Genomic DNA, 20,085 nt, shown 5'->3' with positions numbered 1-20,085 from the left:
GCACCGCTGGAGGATTCTTATTGGTAAATACTGAAATGGTTGCCATGCGTGCTATGGTAATGCAAAATCGACTTGCCCTTGATATTTTATTGGCAAAAGAGGGTGGAGTCTGTGGAATGCTGAAAGTTCAACATTGTTGTACTTACATTCCTGACGAAAGTAAAGATTTGAAAAATTATATTAAAAACATTACAGAATTGCATAACGAAATTGTACCACTGGAGGTTGAAGGTGTTTGGGAGAAGATTGGTAAGAAAATATCAGCTATTAAAGACTTTGTAGTAAAACTAGGTAGTACATTTATAGGTATGATATTATTTCCATTAATTTGTGTGATTTCCTTAGTATTAATAATTAGACTAGGTTGTATTTGTTGTAGAAAGAATAAAAACCAGGAAAGAATAAAGAGAGAAAACTTAAGGAGAAGGGATAAGAAACGAGAAAGAGAATTTGAAGAAATAGAACTTGAAGAATTAAAGGATAGCATGTATAAAACAGCAAAAGAGAAGAAACAGGGGAAACTGAAATATGAACGAAACAAGAAATCAATTCGAAATTTCCGTAAAAGGGATACAAAATTTTAAATTAGTGTGGTGATATAATCACCAAAGGGGGGATTGCTGGAGCGGGTAGTACAAAATTTTGTATACCCTCCCCCCCATTCTGCATGTTTATATTAATCCGAATAATCAATTAATTGTAATATTATTAATTTGGTTGAAGTGATAACTCACCAACTATATTAACAAAAGAATTACACGTGGGAATTGCACTTTGCATGGCTATATTAATTGTGAATTAACTTGTGTACGCATATTAATAGTAGAAAATTAGAATATTACATGTTATATGTTGCTTTAAGTGATGTATTTGTGATTTGTGCTTTATTCAGTGAGTATAAACCGCTCTGAGTGTTGCTTTGCTAGATAAATACACACACATATGGGTATTAGCAAGGGGATAACATTCTATTAGTCATTTCTCTCTTTTAATTACGTTTTTGTGTTTCTTTTGCTTAAGTTGACCATTTCGGCCTATACAAGATGGCTGAACGAGACGTTAAACGTGACTGCCCTGACAACACGAGGTTCTGGGTGAAGTGTGCAGGCGTCACCGCCAGCAACAGTGGCCTGGACCTGACCCCGGGAGAACATGTACCTTCCAAGGACGCTCCGGGAACCCATCCAAGACAAAGGACAATGCTTGATTTAAAAACCGGAACCAGCAAGTGCGATGACCTCATATTGCAGACTATGTGAGAACTTCACCTCACAACCCCAAATTGACCAATCCGGACTCTCTAAACCCCGATCTTGATACATTTTGATATTATTTTCATTATAAAAGTAGGTAGGGAATTAGGATAAAAAACGCTCTTTTTTTACGAACTCGATTTCCTGACGTTATGCTGACGGAGAGGACGGTGACACTGCTGGACAGCTGTTATTCTGAATCTTTGAAAGTCTGAATTGCGGCCTAACTTTGCTGAATAAATTCTTCTTTGACTGATTGACTTAGAGGACGACTTTAGCCAGAATAGGTAAATATGATGCTCTGAAATGCTGATGATGATTTCTAATTTTCTTGCACTATAATTTAGATAAAGAATATTTGATTAACTGACAAATGTGTTGTGTCGGTTATTTAAATAAGAGAAATGTGGTAAAGAAGTAATGTATAGATAGACGAGCATTATTCATTAAAATCAAATATAACAACTAAATGATCCATCTCCTTATGAGAGGGATATCTTAGGAGTCTGAGGACAATGTGTTTAAGGGTAAGGTAAAGGTATTACTCTCTTGTCAGCGTTGGGAAACGTATTTTCCCTCAGAAAACAGATCAACCGAGTGTAAGTATATTGGTGTTATGGGCCCCACCAATGAATGTATTTGAGTGAATTGGATGCCGAGGTAGTTGGTCTGTGCCGGAAGGGGGAATTTGACGTTCCGCGCTGCATCAAGAGCAGACAGGAATATTACTTCAGTTATTTCCTTGTAAAGAAAAAAATGCGTACAAAGCTGTTTTCTGTGGTGACTTGTTTTTAAGGTCTGCAGAAGGCCCACTGCTTCCGCTAACTGGACAACCCTGCGTTCCGTGCTCCCTTCAATTCCCTCTTACCTTGGCTGCGGTGTGCTAGGCCTTTTTCTCAGAGACCTTCTCTATCACATGCAGCACAGCGCTTCTTCTCACTTCAAGTGCGCAGGCCCGACTTGACTGGATCTAGGCTGCGGTCCTACTCTGCCTTGCTGTGGACCTGATTTTTGGCTGCCCGAGGCCACCGCAGGATGCCACTCAAGAGGGCAGCCCTCTAGTGGCATCGGGCACCCCACAACCCCCCCCGAGGGGGCAGGGACTCTGGCGGAGTCCCCTTCCTGGGCGCGGGCAGTGCCGCGTCATGTCCGGTGCGTGAGGCGTAGTGAGGGGTATATAGGTCCCCCCACCATGCTGACGGCCTCTTTGTCGCACCGGACACGGCACGGTCGCTGCTTAGCAAATGGGTACCGAAGGGTACCTCTGCGCGGCACCATAGGGTGTGCCAGAGCCCAGGAACCTCGTGGGAGGTTCCTGGAAAACCGTGTTGGCGCCCCGTTAGTGCTTCGCCCTGAAAGGGGCGTGAGTAATAAGGGACCAAGTGTCATGTGGTCCGGGAAGAGGATCACCAGAAGGGGCAGCACAGATGGGGTTTGCCCCAGTGCTGCTTGGCTCATCATGAAATATATATATTGCAGCTTGCTGTGGGATTTTTACTTACCTTATTTATACATTTATACTTAACTGCTTGGTAAAGGGAAATGTGTGGTAAAGGCATACGTTGTAAAAAATGTGTGGTAAAGGCATGCGTGGTAATTGAATGCAATGTAATGTCTTACACTCATGCACAGGTCAGCAGTTAATTGCTCCACAGTCATTTATTAACTGTGCTAATTTTCATTTTACAGCAGGTATCCTTATTACAAATCTCTATTTTTCTGTCATACTTTTCAGTTGAGCCTTATTAGAGCAACATGCCACTGCAACAGATGACTGTAGAAAGAAGGGCCAGCCGAAGTTACTTTTTAGGTGGTTATGTGTGTCAAAAAGTCAATATGACAAACTAAATAGGGGCACTTTGTTGAGGTTATTTCAATCCATGTCAAGCTTAAATAATATTTTTCAAATGTAGAAAGTACAGGAGTTACATTTGGTAACAAACACCTACCGTATTAAATTTTTAATAATTTGCATGTAAGCCTCGAGATGGGGATTCAACCAGACCCAGTAAAACTTTGTATCATTCTTTGTTACACCATCAAAAGATTCAGAATGAAATAAATATTTTACTACAGAAAAGACATGCATTATGTCAGTCACATAGAGAAAGTTGTAGACTGCACAGGTGGTACTTTCATTCCAAGGAAAGTACTAATGATCCATGGTAAAGTACGCATGACATCTTTTCAGATGCAACTCAGAATAATTTTCTATCTGAAGAGCTCATCAAGTAATCACTGCTTCTGGATTGATGAGTTTCTGAACAAGCAGGAGCTAGCAAAACCCTGAAGTAACTCAAATACCAACATTGAATTATGAAGAGTTAGTTGTGACTTTTTTCAGCCACTTTTTTTTTGTTTTTTCATAGTGTGAGTTTTACAAAACTTTTAAGAAATAAAGGAGTACGTTACTTTTTAATTCAGACTAATAAAAAATGGACTTCCCTTCGGTAATGATTTTTCTAGTGGATATTCTATCAAACTGCAGATTTCTTACCTTACGAGTATCCAAAGGCGCAAAACTGGATCTGGAAAATTCAAAGCAGCGCTCCTGCACTCCGGCAGGTGGAACCATGCAACTCCTAATGGCATTCCTCTCCAGAAGTGGCAAATGGAGCTACAAAGAGATGCCACACATGCCTGCTGAGGTTAGTTTCTTTCATTAATCCATCCACGTCCCAGTGGCGTAACATAAGACCCGCAGCCCCCTCAGCCAAAGTGTTATGTGGTGGGCCAGGAAGTGGGGAGGCTCTGTATACTTTGCAGGAGGGCCCTCCATGTTTACTTTGCAGGGGTCCTGTCAAGTTTTGTTACGCCATTGCAACAGAATCGGCACGTATTGGACCGAAATATACCACATACTCGGGGAAATAATAGGCTTAGACATTGTCCCCACACCGGAAGTGGCCCTGTTAGGGTATGTCAATAATATCCCAAAGTCAGTTCGGAAATTCACCGCCTTGGGGTTGCTCCTAGCAAAAAGGGAAATAGCGTTAAAATGGGGGAGAAAGGTGGCACCTATGAGCAAAGACTGGCTACACAGTTTGGCATGTTGTAACCTAAATTACGACCTGTATGCCTCCACTCTACCCAGCACATCCCGCCCATGTGACGTTTGGGGCCCTCTCAAACAATACACGGCCACAACATAATCTCAACCTGACACACGGCTCGACGCCGGACTGGTACCGGCGGGGATTGGTTTATCTCATTTCAACTATACAATGGACACAGGTTCACCTTCTTTTCATTTTTTTAAATAAAATTGTTTCCCATATTGTGCTTTGCTGGCATCGTGGGCACCAGTACTGGTGGGGTGGTGAGTGAGTTGGCATATAATGTACATGTAACATTGTTTGAACTGTCTATCAATCTTTATGTGATACTGAATGTCATGCATCATACAACCAAAGTCATATGTATTGCCTATTGTTAACTGTCATGGGGCTGGAGCCGGAACAATATATTGTTTGCATCTTGAAACTGGTAAATAAAGTATTTTTTTTTTAAAAGTTTGGCTACGCCATTGTCACGCCCTCAAACGTGCATGGAAACTGCCCTAATCGCTGCCATGGATGACATTGGCATGACTCTCGACAGAGGAGAAACAGCAGCCCTCATTCTCATGGACCTCTATGCATTTTTGATACAGTATCCCACCCCATCGTAATCTAATGCCTACACAACGTAGAAATCCAAGGACACGCACTCTGATGGATCTGCTCCTTCTTGACTCGAAGGACCCAGACATTCAGCCTGGCACTGTACACCAGCGACCTCATCTGTGGAGTTCCACAACGATCCTCCCTAAGTCCAACCCTCTTCAACGCATACATGATCCCTTTATCCAGCATCGTCTGCTCTAACGACATCAACGTCCTCTCTTCCACCAACTACATGCAACTCATTCTCTCCCTCATAGACAAGATGCCCAGTACCCAAGCAAGTTTGCATGACTAAAATCACCCACTGGATGAAAACCAACTATCTAAAACTTAACACTGACCAGACCGAAATCATGATCTCTGGGAAGAGCACATGACTATGAGACACCACCTGGTGGCCAACAGAGCTAGGACCGATACCCACCTCCACCACCCACGCCAAGAACCTTTGGATCAATAGCAAACTTAATATGATCACCCAAGTCAATGAAGTTACCGCCTCATGTTTCCATAGTCTGAAGATTCTGAAGAAGATTTTCAAATGGCTCGCAATCAGCACCTGGAAAAGTGTCAAGCAAACCTGGTCACAAGCAAGCTGGACTGCAGGAACACCCTTTATGCTGGGATCAACAAAAAACTCACCAGAAGTTCTCAGACCGTTCAGAACTCGGTGGCCAGAATCTCTCAAGCTCCCACACCTCACTCACATCACACTATACAGGAAGGAGCCCCATTCACTCCCAATTTACAAACTAGCACAGTTCACACTCCACGCCTTCAAGGCACTACATAACACTGGCCCAGCATACATTAACAATCGCATCTGCTTTCAAAAACCTTCCAGACACCTCCCATCATCAGGACTCACATTTGAACAAATCCTACGCATACGGAAACCAGATCTGGCGGTTGAGCATTCTCTTACATTGCTCCTAAAGTATGGAACGACCTGTCACTACCCATAAGAGCCTCCTCCTCACTTCTTGAATTCCGTTACAAGCTGAAGACCTGGCTTTTCGAGTATTCCCATTACGCCGTAAGTTTGGCTAAACACATACGTGCTCAGCACCAGGATAGCCTCCCGGGTGATAGTGTGCTCTGTAAACCTGCATGTTCCTTGGTATAATCAATAAAGCTGAGCACTCTCTTGATATTCAGGCAATGGATTCTCTATTCATCTTTCGAGTGATGAGGAGAAGCAAAGAAGTTTGGTGTAGTGATCGCTTGTCCGACATGAAAAGGAGTCACCATCTTGGTAGGACTGCATCTTGAGTCCTGAGCACCAGTTTGTCTGGGGAAAAGTGATATAAGGAGACTGGACTGAAAGGGCATCAAGTTCACTCACACTGCGTGCAGATGTTATCACCATCAGGAAAACCATTTTTAAGTTGAGTAAGAGCAATGAGCAACTATGCATTAGTTCAAAAGGAGTACACATCAGAAAGGTGAGGACTACATTTAAGCCCCACTGCTCCATTACAAAGGGTTTTGTCGGAAACATATGCTGCAAATCGTTTAGAAAACGTATCACATCCAGTGATTTGCACAAGCACGGTTGGTCTGGCAAAAGTAAAAAAAACTAATGTAGATGATAGGTAACCTTTAACTGAACTGAGAGCAAGGCCTTGCCGGGCCAAAAACAAAGGAAACAATAGAACATCTGATAGTTTTGCCTGCAACGATTCTAACTGCTGTGTACCACACCACACCAGAAACTTGTCACAGAGCTCTGTATATACAGATTTTGTGTAAGGTTGACAGGATGACTTCAACAACATTGGGAGTGAGATCAAAAGAACTCAACTGCCGCAGATCAATCTCAATGCATGGAGGTGCAAATTGCCTTCGCTCAGGTGCAAGACCCTGCCAGCTACTGTGACAGGAGTTCCTCCCATAGCTGAAGCCTGATCAATAGTCAGATTCCCAAGTCCAGAAGTTTCATTTACCATAATCTGATGGCCCTATCTGGTGTCACTAGAATGATTTGGACATGGTCATTTCTGATCTTCTTCAGAACTCTGGGCAGGAGAGTTAACAGCTGGGAGGCATACAGGAGAGCCGTGGTCTACTCTGCTGAATGCACCTCCAGAGAGACTGCAAGGGAACCCCTATTCCCAAAATTTGCTGACATTGCTCATTCTCTGCAGTGGTGATCAAATCTAGCTAGGGTTTGCTAACATTCCTTTTGCCACGTTCCGGATGCAGTTGCCATTTGTGGTCCACCTTGGCATTTCATGATCCCACTCCAGGTGGTGCGCCACCAGGGAAATACTCTGATGATCCAGCAGTCTCCAAATATGTAGAGCCTCCTGGCACAGGACATTATACCCTACCCCAACCTGCATGTTGCATTACAACCTGGCTGTAGTGTGGGCAGTGAGAATCTGCATCAGCCTTTCGTTCATAGTTAGCAGGAAGGCTTTTAACACCGAGCAAATCACGGGCAACTGCAGCAAGTTGATGTGGAGGTGGGTCGATGCCAGAGACCAGAGTCCTCTGATCTCTGCCTCTTCCATATGCCTTCCCCAACTCAGTTGTGACAATTCCGTCACCATCGTCAACTCTGGGTGGGACAAGGAGGGAGGTCTACCACTGATCAAATTGCTTTTGAGTAGCCTCCACTGCAGATCTTTTGCAGCCTCCTCTGATGGATGGAATCGGATAGGCTACCCTGGTGTTGGGTCCAATGCAACTTCAGATCCCACTGCAAAGCTCATAGGTGCCATCTGGCATAGTCGGAGATTAGGAAGCTTGTAGGCCAAGAAGCCTTAGAGCCATCCTCACTGAGAGACCCAGAACAGAGGTTGAAACATTGGGATAATAGCCCGAATGTCCTGGACTAGTTGGTCTGGAGGAAAGGCTCGAAAGGGCACTGTATGCAGGATGGCTCTGATGAAGGAGAGCCTCTGCAAATAAGTAAGTTGTGACTTTGGCAGGTTGATTGAGAGCCCCCAATGATGTCAAGAGGTTCACTGTCATCTGGAGGTGGTGCATGACTTACTGTGGCAAGTCCAGCTTCAACAGCCAGTCATCGAGGTATGGGAATAGTAGTACCCTTGACCTCTGCAGATGGGCAGCAATCACCCCATCACCTTTGTGAGCATCCAAGGCAGAAAGGGAGCAAGGCAAACTGAAATGCTCGTGGCCCACCTCGAATCGCAGGTTGTACATGTGGGCCTGCAGGACGGGGTATGTGAAAATAAGTGTCCTGCAGGTTCAACGCCACCATCCAGTCTCTGGCACTCATGGCAGATATAACCTGTGCCAGGGATTTTTGACAGTGATTTATCATTGAACGCTCAAGTGAACAGGCTGGAATCAACTTGCTTTTCATTACTTAGAGGACTGTGAAAACATATACCTTCGCTCCCTGTTGACATAGTGTTAGAGATTGAACAATCAAGGGTCTAAGTCGGTTAGATTACGGCAACTATCTGTTCAGACGACTTTCAAGCATTCAGAATGCTGCAGCTCGTATGGCCTTATCACTCAAATTCATCGGACTCTTTGGCATTAAAGAACCTGCATTGGCTACCAGTAGCCAAGAGGATTCTTTTCAAGTCTCTTTTTATTGTTCACAGAGCCCTAAATAGGAGGGATCCTATTTACTTGCAGAACAAGTTTATTAGGTAACTGCTTAAGACATGGTTGTTTACCATGTAATGGTGTAGGAAGGGGGGCTGTACCATAGGTTTAAAGTTTTAGCACCAGGACGCCTGCTAAGGCATTTGCGTGCTTTAGAAATTAAATGGAAAAGTAAGCATCTTGAATTTGTCTTTGCATAGGAAGGCGCTGAGAAGGAGATGATCCAGGATAGGGCAGAGGTCTCTGCCCTTTTTTTAGAACAAAGGAAGTAGTGGGAATAACTACTACTCCCCATGTCCAAGGCTAGTACCCTCATTATAGCTCTACTTTGCCCTTCATGGCATAAAACTGACAAGTGGTCTTTCAAAAGGTGTTGCGCTGTAGGTGGCAGGCGTTGTGTTTAAAAAAGAATGGGAGGGCATAGCCCAGTTGGATAATCTGCAGGATCCATTTGTCAAATGTGAGGTTTTGTGTGAAGTTGGAGAAATCCACACAAGACCAGGTCCAGTTTAAAGTATATCCAAAAGGTTTATTTCAAGAGAAACAGAAACTCCATGCACACCTGTCTCCAGCCTACCATATCCGCCACCAGTCATTCAAAATATCATATTCCAACTGGCAGGCAGGAGACAGGTATACAGATTCATATGTAAACAATGAATCAATGCAATGACACCGAAAATAAAGCATATTTAAGAAATATCACACATCTCCCCCCCAAATAAAACCAAAGCAATAAAGAAATACTAAACATAACCCCACAGAAGCAAAAAACAATTAGCCCTTTGCTGATAACCTGTTAAAATTCCATATTCGACCATCTTTCAACTTTTCAGTTCATTTAAATACATAGATAACCCTAAGTGGATTACCAAAATGCATGCCCTTTTGTGTTTTTTGGGGGGAAATGTAACTCAGACTATATCTATACGCCAACTTTAAATCTTTCACTGCCTTGCACTTATCAAAATTCATCTCCCTCTTTTCACATGTGAGCAGTTCCCTGAATCTATTTGCTTCTATCTCCTTCTCACTTATTCCACTTTCACCATTATACCCTCACACCCATGAAGGACATGTTATGGTGTTGGGCTTGCGTTTATGAAACATTCGAAAACAAGGAGTTAGGCCATTAGTGGAATGTAGGGTAAACATGTACTCCAAAACCATAACATCCCTTTTACCCAATCCTCATCATGGGACTTAAAAAGCTGGATTGACTCTTTCAAAGTGCGGGTACATTTCTCGATGATGCCATTTGTTTCTGGGTAGTACAATGAGCATTTCTTGTGAGTGAGCCCCCTTTCCTTTAAAAGTGGCTCCATGTCAGATGAGGTGAACTGCACACTATTAACTGTGAGCATGAAGCTAGGAATAACCCACTATGGAAAACCTCCTCACGAAACCTGCAAACAGAGAGTGTGGAAACATCCTTCACCACTGGCCACCTGGACAGCATTGTCGTATAGTTCCTAGGAATCCCCAGGACCTGCGCGTTTTGTATGACCTAAACTGAGGGCTTGGTGTCCCAACCGCTTCCAGACACCGCCACAGGATATGTCAGCCATTAGACCAGCTAGCTCTACAGTGCCACTACCACCCCCCCTATATTTTACAGTGGTGTAGGTGGTTTCTGGCAAGCACTGAACAGGACAACCCTGATTCCTCAGGGATCGTGGAAAACAGTACAGTACGTTTCGCTCAGGCACTCGTGCTTGCTTACTCTCAGAAACTACACAGGATGGCGATTAGGACGTTTCAATAAGTATCTATTGGTCCAGCGACAGTCTTGTGTAAAACATATATGCTGTGACAATCAGGAGACAAAAGCATACAAAAGAGATGGCTAGTACCGATATGGTAAATAGTAGATACATTTCTACCATAGTGCTAATAAGGTGAACATAAACAGGTCAGATAAAAACAGTAGCACTTGCATATTCCTAAAAGGTGCGCCCTAAGTAATTTGCCTAAATGTTCCTAGCCTAGATATGTATGTGTACCATGTATATGCATATATGTAGCCAAGAATACCCTAGGGAAGAACCATCCCCCTCACCTGATGGTTGAGAATGAATGGCGCCGTCTCTGCTTCGAGGATGACACCCCACAAGGGATGTCAGACCGCTGCGTGTCGAAGATTCAGCATGCAGGACCCCGTGTCAGCTTGGAAGGAATTCTCCTCTAATTTGCAGGGGAGAATAATGGTCTTATATACTAGAGTGGTCATTCCAGGATTTCTTGTAGAATCAATATGTTTTGAAAACAATCATAAAATGCGATCATGCACAACTGGCTGTTGGCCAAGGATGAAAAAAAGCAGCAACCCTTATACAGAGTAATTATCCCGTGCCTAAGGACATGTTTATGTATGTCGGGTACAGGGATTAGGATAGAATACTAAGAGCTGGTGTCGAAGAGACAGGAACAAGCTACTAGGTAAAAGGTCACCTGTTCAGAACCGTTATTGTTGTGTGGATGGGACAATGTACATACCTGTTTCCACCCCCTTTGCAGTCAATTGGACCAATAATAGCCATGGAAATGTAATCCCACACGGCATCAGGAATCTTCCTATAAACTAAAGGAGCAGTTCTAACTTTTCAACTCTTTTCACAAAATTTATAACTGCTCCTTTAGTCTGTAGGAAGATTCCTGATGCCGTGTGGAAATGTCATGAACAACCTTCACCTCTGGTCACCTGGACAGAATGTCCATAAGGGCAATAACATACCTGTTTCCACCACCTTTGCAGTAAATGGCACTGATAATATCCATGGAAATTTCATCCCAATCAACACCAGGAATCTTGCTACACACTAAAGGAGAAGTTCTAACTTTTTGACTCTTGTCACTAAGCCTGCAATCACAACAATCCCATACCAATCTTTCTGCCTGTAAATCCATCCCTGCCACAAATACACCTTTCTCAAGCGTTCTTTGGTCTTGCAGATACCTTGATGCCCCTCGTGAGCCATCTCTAATAATCTAGATCTCAGGCCAGCTGGAACCACCAAGCAATTTACCAGATCATTACTCCACGGACAACTCATCCTTTACCATCTCAAAACTCGCCAAATCCCCCTTTTGGCCAAACAAGATCCCATTGAATAACTTTCCACACCTTCACCAACACCTCATCTTTCACAATTTATTCTAACCATTCATTTTCAGCTATGTACCCTCAAGTGACGACAAACACCTTAGTATCTTTGTCCTTCCACCAGTTGTTCTCCTCCACCTCATCATCTCTTAAGTCTTTGGCAACTAGACAGGATAGACAGTCAGCCTTAAGTGCTTGGCAACTAGACGGGATAGACAGTCAACCCACTTGTTTTCAACACCCGGAATGTATTCAACTCTGAAACAGAAATCCTGCAACCCACCAGCTACTTAGTAATATGAGTGGAAATATAATCCAGACCCTTTTTATTGAAAACCTGTTTGCAGGGATTTGTGGTCCGTCTTCATGACAAATTCTGTTCTCCACAAAATAGTATAAACTTTTTCACACGCCAATACAGTGCCAACACCTCCTTTTCTATGGTAGAATAACTACCCTCAGCACCTTTGAGTGACTTTGAAGTAAATGCAATGACCAAATCTGAATCCTGAACTGGTTTGAGCACAGCACCTAGCACTTTCCCACTGGAATCCGTAAGCAGATAACAACGACATCCAGGTACAAAACCATTCAAATGCTGAGCCCCACACAAACTCTCCTTAACATCCACAAACTCCTTTTGACACTCCTCCATCCTCTCAAATTGGACACCCTTCTATAGCAAAGATCTGATGGAAGAAGTGTGCCTGGCAAAATTCTCCACAAACTTACAATAGAACTTTGCCATGCCCAAGAAAGTCTATACCTCTTCTTTGCTCTCTAGCGGTGCCAGTTCTGAGATGGTCTTCACTAACCATTCTTTGGGCCTCACACCTTGAGCAGATACGACATGACCCAAATAATTGATTTCCTGAAGACAAAACATACATTTACTCAACTTTAGAATCATACCATTTGCTGAAAATATGTAACACCTCTTTGACCTTGCTAACATGGGAAGCTACAGTGTCACTAAAAATAAGAACATTATCCTGGAAGAGCTTGACCCCCGGTGTGTAGCCCGGTGTGTAGCCTTTGAAAAACTGATGTGGCGGAGCACAATCCGAGAGGCATACGAATGAAACAAAAAATCTCAAAAGGAGTAATGAAAGTGGTGCAATTTTTGGACTCTGGCCCAAACGCACCTGGTGGTATGCTGAAGTGAGATCCAACGTGGAAAAGAACTTTGCACCTCCCAAAATGTTGACCATTTCAGTGATATTTGGAAAAGGGAACTTGTCTTCCACTAAGCAAACACAAGGAGATGATGGACGGAACGCTGAAACCTTTCAGACACTCACCCCCAGTCACAGATCTGGGTTGAATCCATCATCATTCTTTAGCTCACTTCGCCACCTCAGTTCAGACCCAGCTATATGCAAATCAGTCTTGACCCTGTTCCTCATGGGAACAGTCCAGCCCGAACTGCCAAGCCAGGTCTTCCCTGAACCGGAAACAAGCATCCTGGGACCGGTTTCTGGGCCAGACCCTTCATCAGCCAGGCTAGCTTGAATCCAGTGGCAAAGTGAGCAAGGGACTCACATCTGGGCATACCCTGCCAACTTAAGGTGAACAAAGCAAACACAAGGAGATGATGGACGGAGCGCTGAAACCTTTCAGACACTCACCCCAGTCACAGATCTGGGATGAATCTATCATCATTCTTTAGCTCACTTCGCCACCCCAGTTCAGACACAGCTATATGCAAATCAGTCTTGACCCTGTGCCTCATGGGAACAGTCCAGCCCAAACTGCCAAGTCAGGTCTTCCCTGAACCGGAAACAAGCATCCTGGGACCGGTTTCTGGGTAACACCCTCCATCAACCAGGCTAGCTTGAATCCAGTGGCAACGTGAGCAAAGTACCCACGTCTGGGCATACCCTGCTAACTTAGGGCGAACAAAGCAAACACAAGGAGATGATAGACGGAGCGTCAAAACATTTCAGACACTCACCCCCAGTCACAGATCTAGGTTGAATCCATCATCATTCTTTAGCTCACTTCACCACCTTAGTTCAGAACCAGCTATATGCAAATCAGTCTTGACCCTGTGCCTCATGGGAACAGTCCAGCCCGAACTGCCAAGCCATGTCTTCCCTGAACCGGGTACAAGCATCCTGGGACCGGTTTCTGGGCAACACCCTTCATCAGCCAAGCTAGCTTGAATCCAATGGCAAAGTGAGCAAGGGACCCACGTCTGGGCATACCCTGCCAACTTAGGGCAAACACAAGGAGATGATGGACGGAGTGCTGAAACTTTTCAGACACTCACCCCCAGTCACAGATCTGTGCGAACTTGTCTTCCTGTACCTGTTTTTTGAGTTGCTTCAAATCAATGCAGAGCCTGATGTCCCCATAGCCTTTAGTGGCTACCACAATGGGAGAAACCCATTCGGAAGCCTCTATATCCTCAATAAGGCCTTCAGAACACAATCGATCTAACTCTAGTTTGACTGCCTCCCGAAGATGAACAGGAACATTCCTCACTTTGCATGAGACTGGTTTGGCGTCCTTTTTAAGCTGAATGTGATGTGCATACCCATCAACACACCCAACCTTTTTCGAAAAAACTTGCCAAAATTCATTTGGAAAGTCAAGTTTGAAGCCAGGAGAACTGGTTTCTTCAATCCTGATCCACACTTGAGGTCAGGCATTGGGATCCAGAAAAATTTCTAATGATTTCTGATGAGGCCAACTAAGAATAGTATCCCCCTTCACAGGAACATAAAAATTGTACTCTCGATACCATTTCCATGGAACTCAATTTTTGCCAAAAAAATACCCCACCAGGTCAATCGGCTTACCACCATAACTGTATGGCTTAACATCTGGACTTTCCAGACTGACCTTCCCTCTGATTTTTTGTTTTCAAAATATGAATCCGATACCAAAGACAATTTGGCACCAGAATCCATCATCGTGGATATCAGAATCCCATTGACCTCCACCTTATCAGAGGGATACTCACACTTCGCATCAAGCACACAGCTCACATCATACACTACTTGCAAAACCAATGGCTCCTCATAGCAGTCCAACTCACTGATCTTCTCTTTCACAGTTTTAAATCTGCAGCATTTAGCATCTGAAGCCCACCCCTTTGCCATTGGCATTCTGTGGAGCACTTTTCGTAGCACCAGAATATACAGCCTGCACCGTAGGTGACTATTTCTTCTGTTTATGTAAATCTCTGATACATTCTGCAGAGTGTTCTTCTGTTTTTGCCATGAGTATAACCTCCAACAATGTAGGATCATTAGTTGACCACAATGCTTCTCTTACCTTATCAGAATTGCACTGCAACATGAACTGGTCCCTGATGCTCTCAACACCAGCCCCAAAATTACACGTTGGGGTCAGTTTTCATAAACCAGTAACATCATTCTCCACTGATTTATTGGATCCTTGGTTTCTCCGGCCTAAACAAAATCTCTCCAGTATCAATGAGATCTAAGGAAGATACTGATCATCCAACTACTTAAGAGCCCTATCAAGATCATTCCGAGCATGCTCCCCATCACCATCATCCTGGAACCCTGTTTTGGGGGGATTCTGAAAAACATCCTGCCCCTCTGCACCCAGGCAGTGAAGTACCATCACAGTTTTCCTCCCACAAGACAAACTAGCACCACAAACCTTTAAGTAATTAACAAATACTTTTTTCCATTTAACCCAAGAAATTACTGGTTCTCCTGGGGACATAGGGAAAAATGGTGGCGGTAAAATATTTAGCATTGTGAAGTAACCCCACTAGTAGACACCCTGTAAACAGACAGTTACACTAGAGTTGTTGATAAAGAACTCTCAGCAGACAGCAAATTATTGAAATTCAACACTGGCTGAAAAACACCTCAGAACTAGAAATAGAAATTAGACCCCAGTCATAAACAAACTTCCTCAAGAAATTCGACGCAGCGGGCCACCATGACCACTCAGCGGCATTAAGATACCTCTACATCAGCATAGTGTCCTGCAAATCTCATCATCACAGGCTACTGCCAGAATGCACAATGACAAGTGAATCAGCTGTGTAGATATCACCGCTCAACTACAAGTTTGTGACAAGGTCACACCACTCACGCTGTGGCTGCTGAGCAGAGCTGACCAATAAACAAGGTTCCAAGCAGCCAATGACATTGTGAACTGCTGGCAATAATTGCAACGCGTACCACACACTGCAACAGCAGTCTAATGTATGAGTACGACACAGTGCTCATGCTGCGACCATCTTCCAATGAACACCTTGGAAACACTGAGTTGACAGCCAATTGCAGCATGACCGACTATAATGGAAGACTGTTGCCAGAGTTGTCGTGGAAACCACTGCGTTCCAGATACACCGAAGACGTTCCAGATATGGAATAGGCATAATCCACTCAGAGGAGGAAGGCATGGGACTGTGATGATCAATTTGAGGGATCCCTTGGCAATGAGAAAGAGGACAAAGTGCTCAAACTTCAGGTGAGCACACGCGCCAGAGCGAGGGCAGGCTCGAGCGTAGGAGCAATCCTCCAAAGGCACGTACACGGTAACCAAACAGGAACCCAAAGTCCCAAAATGTCAAAATGTTTATGAACGGCCTCTCAAACAGAAGCCACAATAGACAGGAAACCGCTGACAATGCTACAGACTCTTCCAAGTTGCAGGGCGAACGTGTTGCAGTTTCCGTTTGATCAAGCAGACCAAAAGATGAATGAAAACTCGAAAATACTTATATAATTTCCAAACAACCCTGGTATACCAACCAAGTCATCATATGTAAAGCTGTAGAAATCCACACAAGACCAAGTCCAGTTGAAAGTAAATTCAAAAGGTTTATTTCAAAAGAAACAGAAACTCCATCCACACTTGTCTCCAGCCTTTCATATCCACCACCAGTCATTCAAAAGATCACATTCCAACTGGCAGGTAGGAGACAGGGATATAGATTAATTTGTAAACAATGACCCAATACAATTGCACCCAAAGATAAAGCATATATAACAAATATCACATATTGCCACCCCTGCAGAAAGTGGCTGATCCTGCCCCCCACTTGATGGTTGTGTGCCACTAAGAGCACATTATCCATGTTTTATAGTTGTTGCCTGAGGAGCAGAAGACTGGGAGGAACGCTGTCCCTGATGGCTGGACCATTGTCTGCCGAACCCACGTCTTTGACCTTGATAGTACAACATAAACAATGTCTCAAGGGGTATCGTTTGAAAGGGGAGTAGTTAAAGACCAAAATGAATTGCTGTGGAGAGGCATAGAGAAACACAAGAATGTGGAGAGACAGTTTTTTATACAAATGCTTTCCACATATATTTAAGTAAATGATATGGTCAACACAAAAACAAATAAATGCATAAACAGAATGCACTGTGTTACATTAAATGTCATGTAACTTGTGATAACGTGCACAAGTGCTCGTGAAAGGTGAACTGCGAAAGTGACACATGAAGGGGTATGTACAGCAGAAAAGGAGGCGCAAACACAGTTGTATACACAGTGAAATTGACTGTGATGCCTGTACAATTATGTACGAATTGGGATCTTCTGGACAATCACAGAGAAGGAGCCATGAATTACGCTGAGGTGGTCGACGGCGTTTCGGCCTGTATGCAATGTTAGGCCTTCATCAGGACCAGATTGCAAAATGTCAATACAGTGCTGTACAAGGAAGTAAAGATAACATTCAATGGTGGACCTTAAAAGGAGGGACACATAGAGGGTATAGAGAGAAAAGTAAATTTGTCATGAGGACAAGGGAATGGGCCACAAGTGAGCAGATGGTAAATAGAGTAGTTGGGTCCGTAAAGGGCCCAAACAGTAAAAATTGTGACATGTAAATACATAAATTGTGTGATTACAAAACAATGATGTATCGAGGTACAGAGGAGTTGAAGAGTTAGGGAGAAATAATTTGAACAAGCCAGCTAAAAAGAGTATGATTTAAAAAACATTATTATATCCAGGTAAAGTGCACCGTAAGGAGTGAGGAAAATTGAATTCAGGATCCAGCCAAAAGGCATAGAGTCCGCAATTGGGAGAAAAAACAATTGTGTATATGTGCAGATGAACGAGAGAGGTGAGGATAAGTGAATTTAAGAAGTAAGCAATGGTCCAGGTGATAATGGACACATGGGAAAAAGTGAACACGTACTGGGTGGGTGTCACGGAGGGAATCCGGACGGGCGGCGTATCCCAATGATAGGCTGAGAAGCTCTCTATCAGGAGTGAACTATGGAGGAAATGAAAAGGTCGGTTGAGGTGGGAATTGAGAGACGAGTGAAGGAGGCAGGCACTTACTTCAACGAATCAGTGCAGGCTGGGAGGGGAAGAATTTCAGGAAGTGGTCAGCGTAGTTCCTTCAAGGACCGCGTGAGTAGACTTAGGGGGAGCTGCATGTTCAACTAAAGAAAAACCAGAAGAGAGGGCTGAAGGTTGGTTCCAGGTTATGGCAGGGAACCCAATGCGAGGCAAGGAGAAAGACTTACATGAGTTGCGGTGAACCACAGATGGAGTCCGAGTGAATGGAAGGGGAAAAGAGCAGCCTGGTTCAGTCTGCTTGAAGTGCGAGCGCGCAATGACGAGCCGGCGTGAGTACGGTGACAACTAGATAACCAGGTGTGGGGAGTCATCGGGGTGTTTATACAATGGCAACGGCGTGTCCTCAGTGACATTGGTACGTAAGGGAAAGGGTGGCAACAGAAGACAGACCCAGAAGGAGAGTGGACTACAAAGGGCAATTTTAGGAAACCTAGTACCGGAAAGAACAATACAGTTTTACAGTCATTGTTACATTGGTCCAATTAAGAATAATGCCAGTGATCGTATAGAGAGAATTAACAATGAAAGAGAAAAACATATACAATCAAATTGATACATGAAATGCGAGTCATACCAACACTTGTATAGGGAAATTCAACAAAGTTAAGAGGAAAATATACAAATGAATTGATATTAAGGACAAGGATTTTGATATAATCAATAACAAGTCAAGCAAGGTAGAGACGATACATCAGATAGGCATGATGTATTTGAGGAATGTATTTATGTCTCTTAGGGCGGTATATATATATATATATATGTTGAACATAAATTACCAAGTGACCAGAGAAAGGTTGGCTTGGGCTCACTGATAAGGACTTATTGAGATACAAGGTAGATGTAGGGGAGATGGATGTGTCTGGATATATAGTGGCATAGAGGAAGAACATAAGGCAACACCCTAACATGTAATGGTGTTGTTCCATTTGTCCAAAGTGTTGAGGGCGTGTTCGACTGTCTGGCAACGGGCTATCCACCGGCACTCACACCGGTTCAGTAACTGTTGCCTATGACCTGCCATGTGAAGTCCATTTCATTGTGGTTTTGTTCTTGGAAGTGTTGTACACCAAGGGGGCATTAAGTGTTCCGCACCTGAAGCGACTCCAATGGTGAATTATTCTGTCCTTAATCATCTGGGTGGTTTGCCCAATGTAATAGAGGTTACAGGGGCATCGAATGGCATATATGACGTGGCTGGATCTGCAGTTCGTGAAGCTTCTCAGAGGGTACGTCAAATCATTTCATTTGAACTCCTTGGTGTTAAGTGTGGAGGAGCTGGCAACACATCTCTGGCATTTGTAGTGCCCCTTGAGGGGGGTAAGGCCCCAAGCTGAAGCAATTGAGGAGTCATTGTTGGGTTTATAGGGCCAAGTAATGGCATGTACCAGGTGGTCTGATAGGTTGCGTCCTCTGCAATAGGAGAATAGAAGGGGATCCTGGAATGTTTCAAGGGTCCTTAGGATGTTCCAATTTTTCTTGATAATTCTGCAGACTGTGATGCGGAAATGGTGGAAACAAAAGGGATACAAGTATTTCTGCATTTTTCCTTTGGTATGAGAAGGGTTACCCTGTGGTTATACCAGGCTCGTTTGCGTGCTCTGGTAACCAGTTTCATTGGGTAGCCACATTGGATGAGTTTGTTCGAGAGGATGGCTCCCTCCCTGAAGTAATCCTTTCTCCATTTGCAGTTATGGTGAATCCGTAGGAATTGCCCAAAGGGCAAGCCATCCCGCAAGTCTTGTGGATGGAAACTCTAGAGTAGGAGTGTGTTATGTTCCGTAGGTTTCCTGAAGTGAGAAGTTCCTATTTTCTCATCTTCGACCTAAAGAGTAAGGTCCAGGAAGAGGAGGTTATTTTCTTTAGCGTCTGCCGTAAATTTAAGGTGGGGTTGGCATGAGTGGAGCCAGTCAAGGAAAAGTTGTAGAGTTTCTTTGTTGCCTTTCCAAATTAGCAAGATGTCGTCGATATAGCGACGCTAAAATGTAACATGTTCCTGGAAGGGGTTGTGTGGTGTAAGGATCTTGTGTTTTTTCGAGGTTGTGAACATAGAGTATTGCAAAATTGGGAGCGAAGCATGCGCCCATGGAGACTCACTTAATTCAGAGAATAAAATGTATCTTTGTAGAGTAAGTAGTTGTTGCTCAAAGCAATCTCCAGAAGGTCCATG

This window comes from Triturus cristatus, chromosome 7, assembly GCF_964204655.1.
Source record: "Triturus cristatus chromosome 7, aTriCri1.1, whole genome shotgun sequence".
In the NCBI taxonomy this organism is placed as follows: Eukaryota; Metazoa; Chordata; class Amphibia; order Caudata; family Salamandridae; genus Triturus; species Triturus cristatus.
This window is presented reverse-complemented; position numbering follows the sequence as displayed.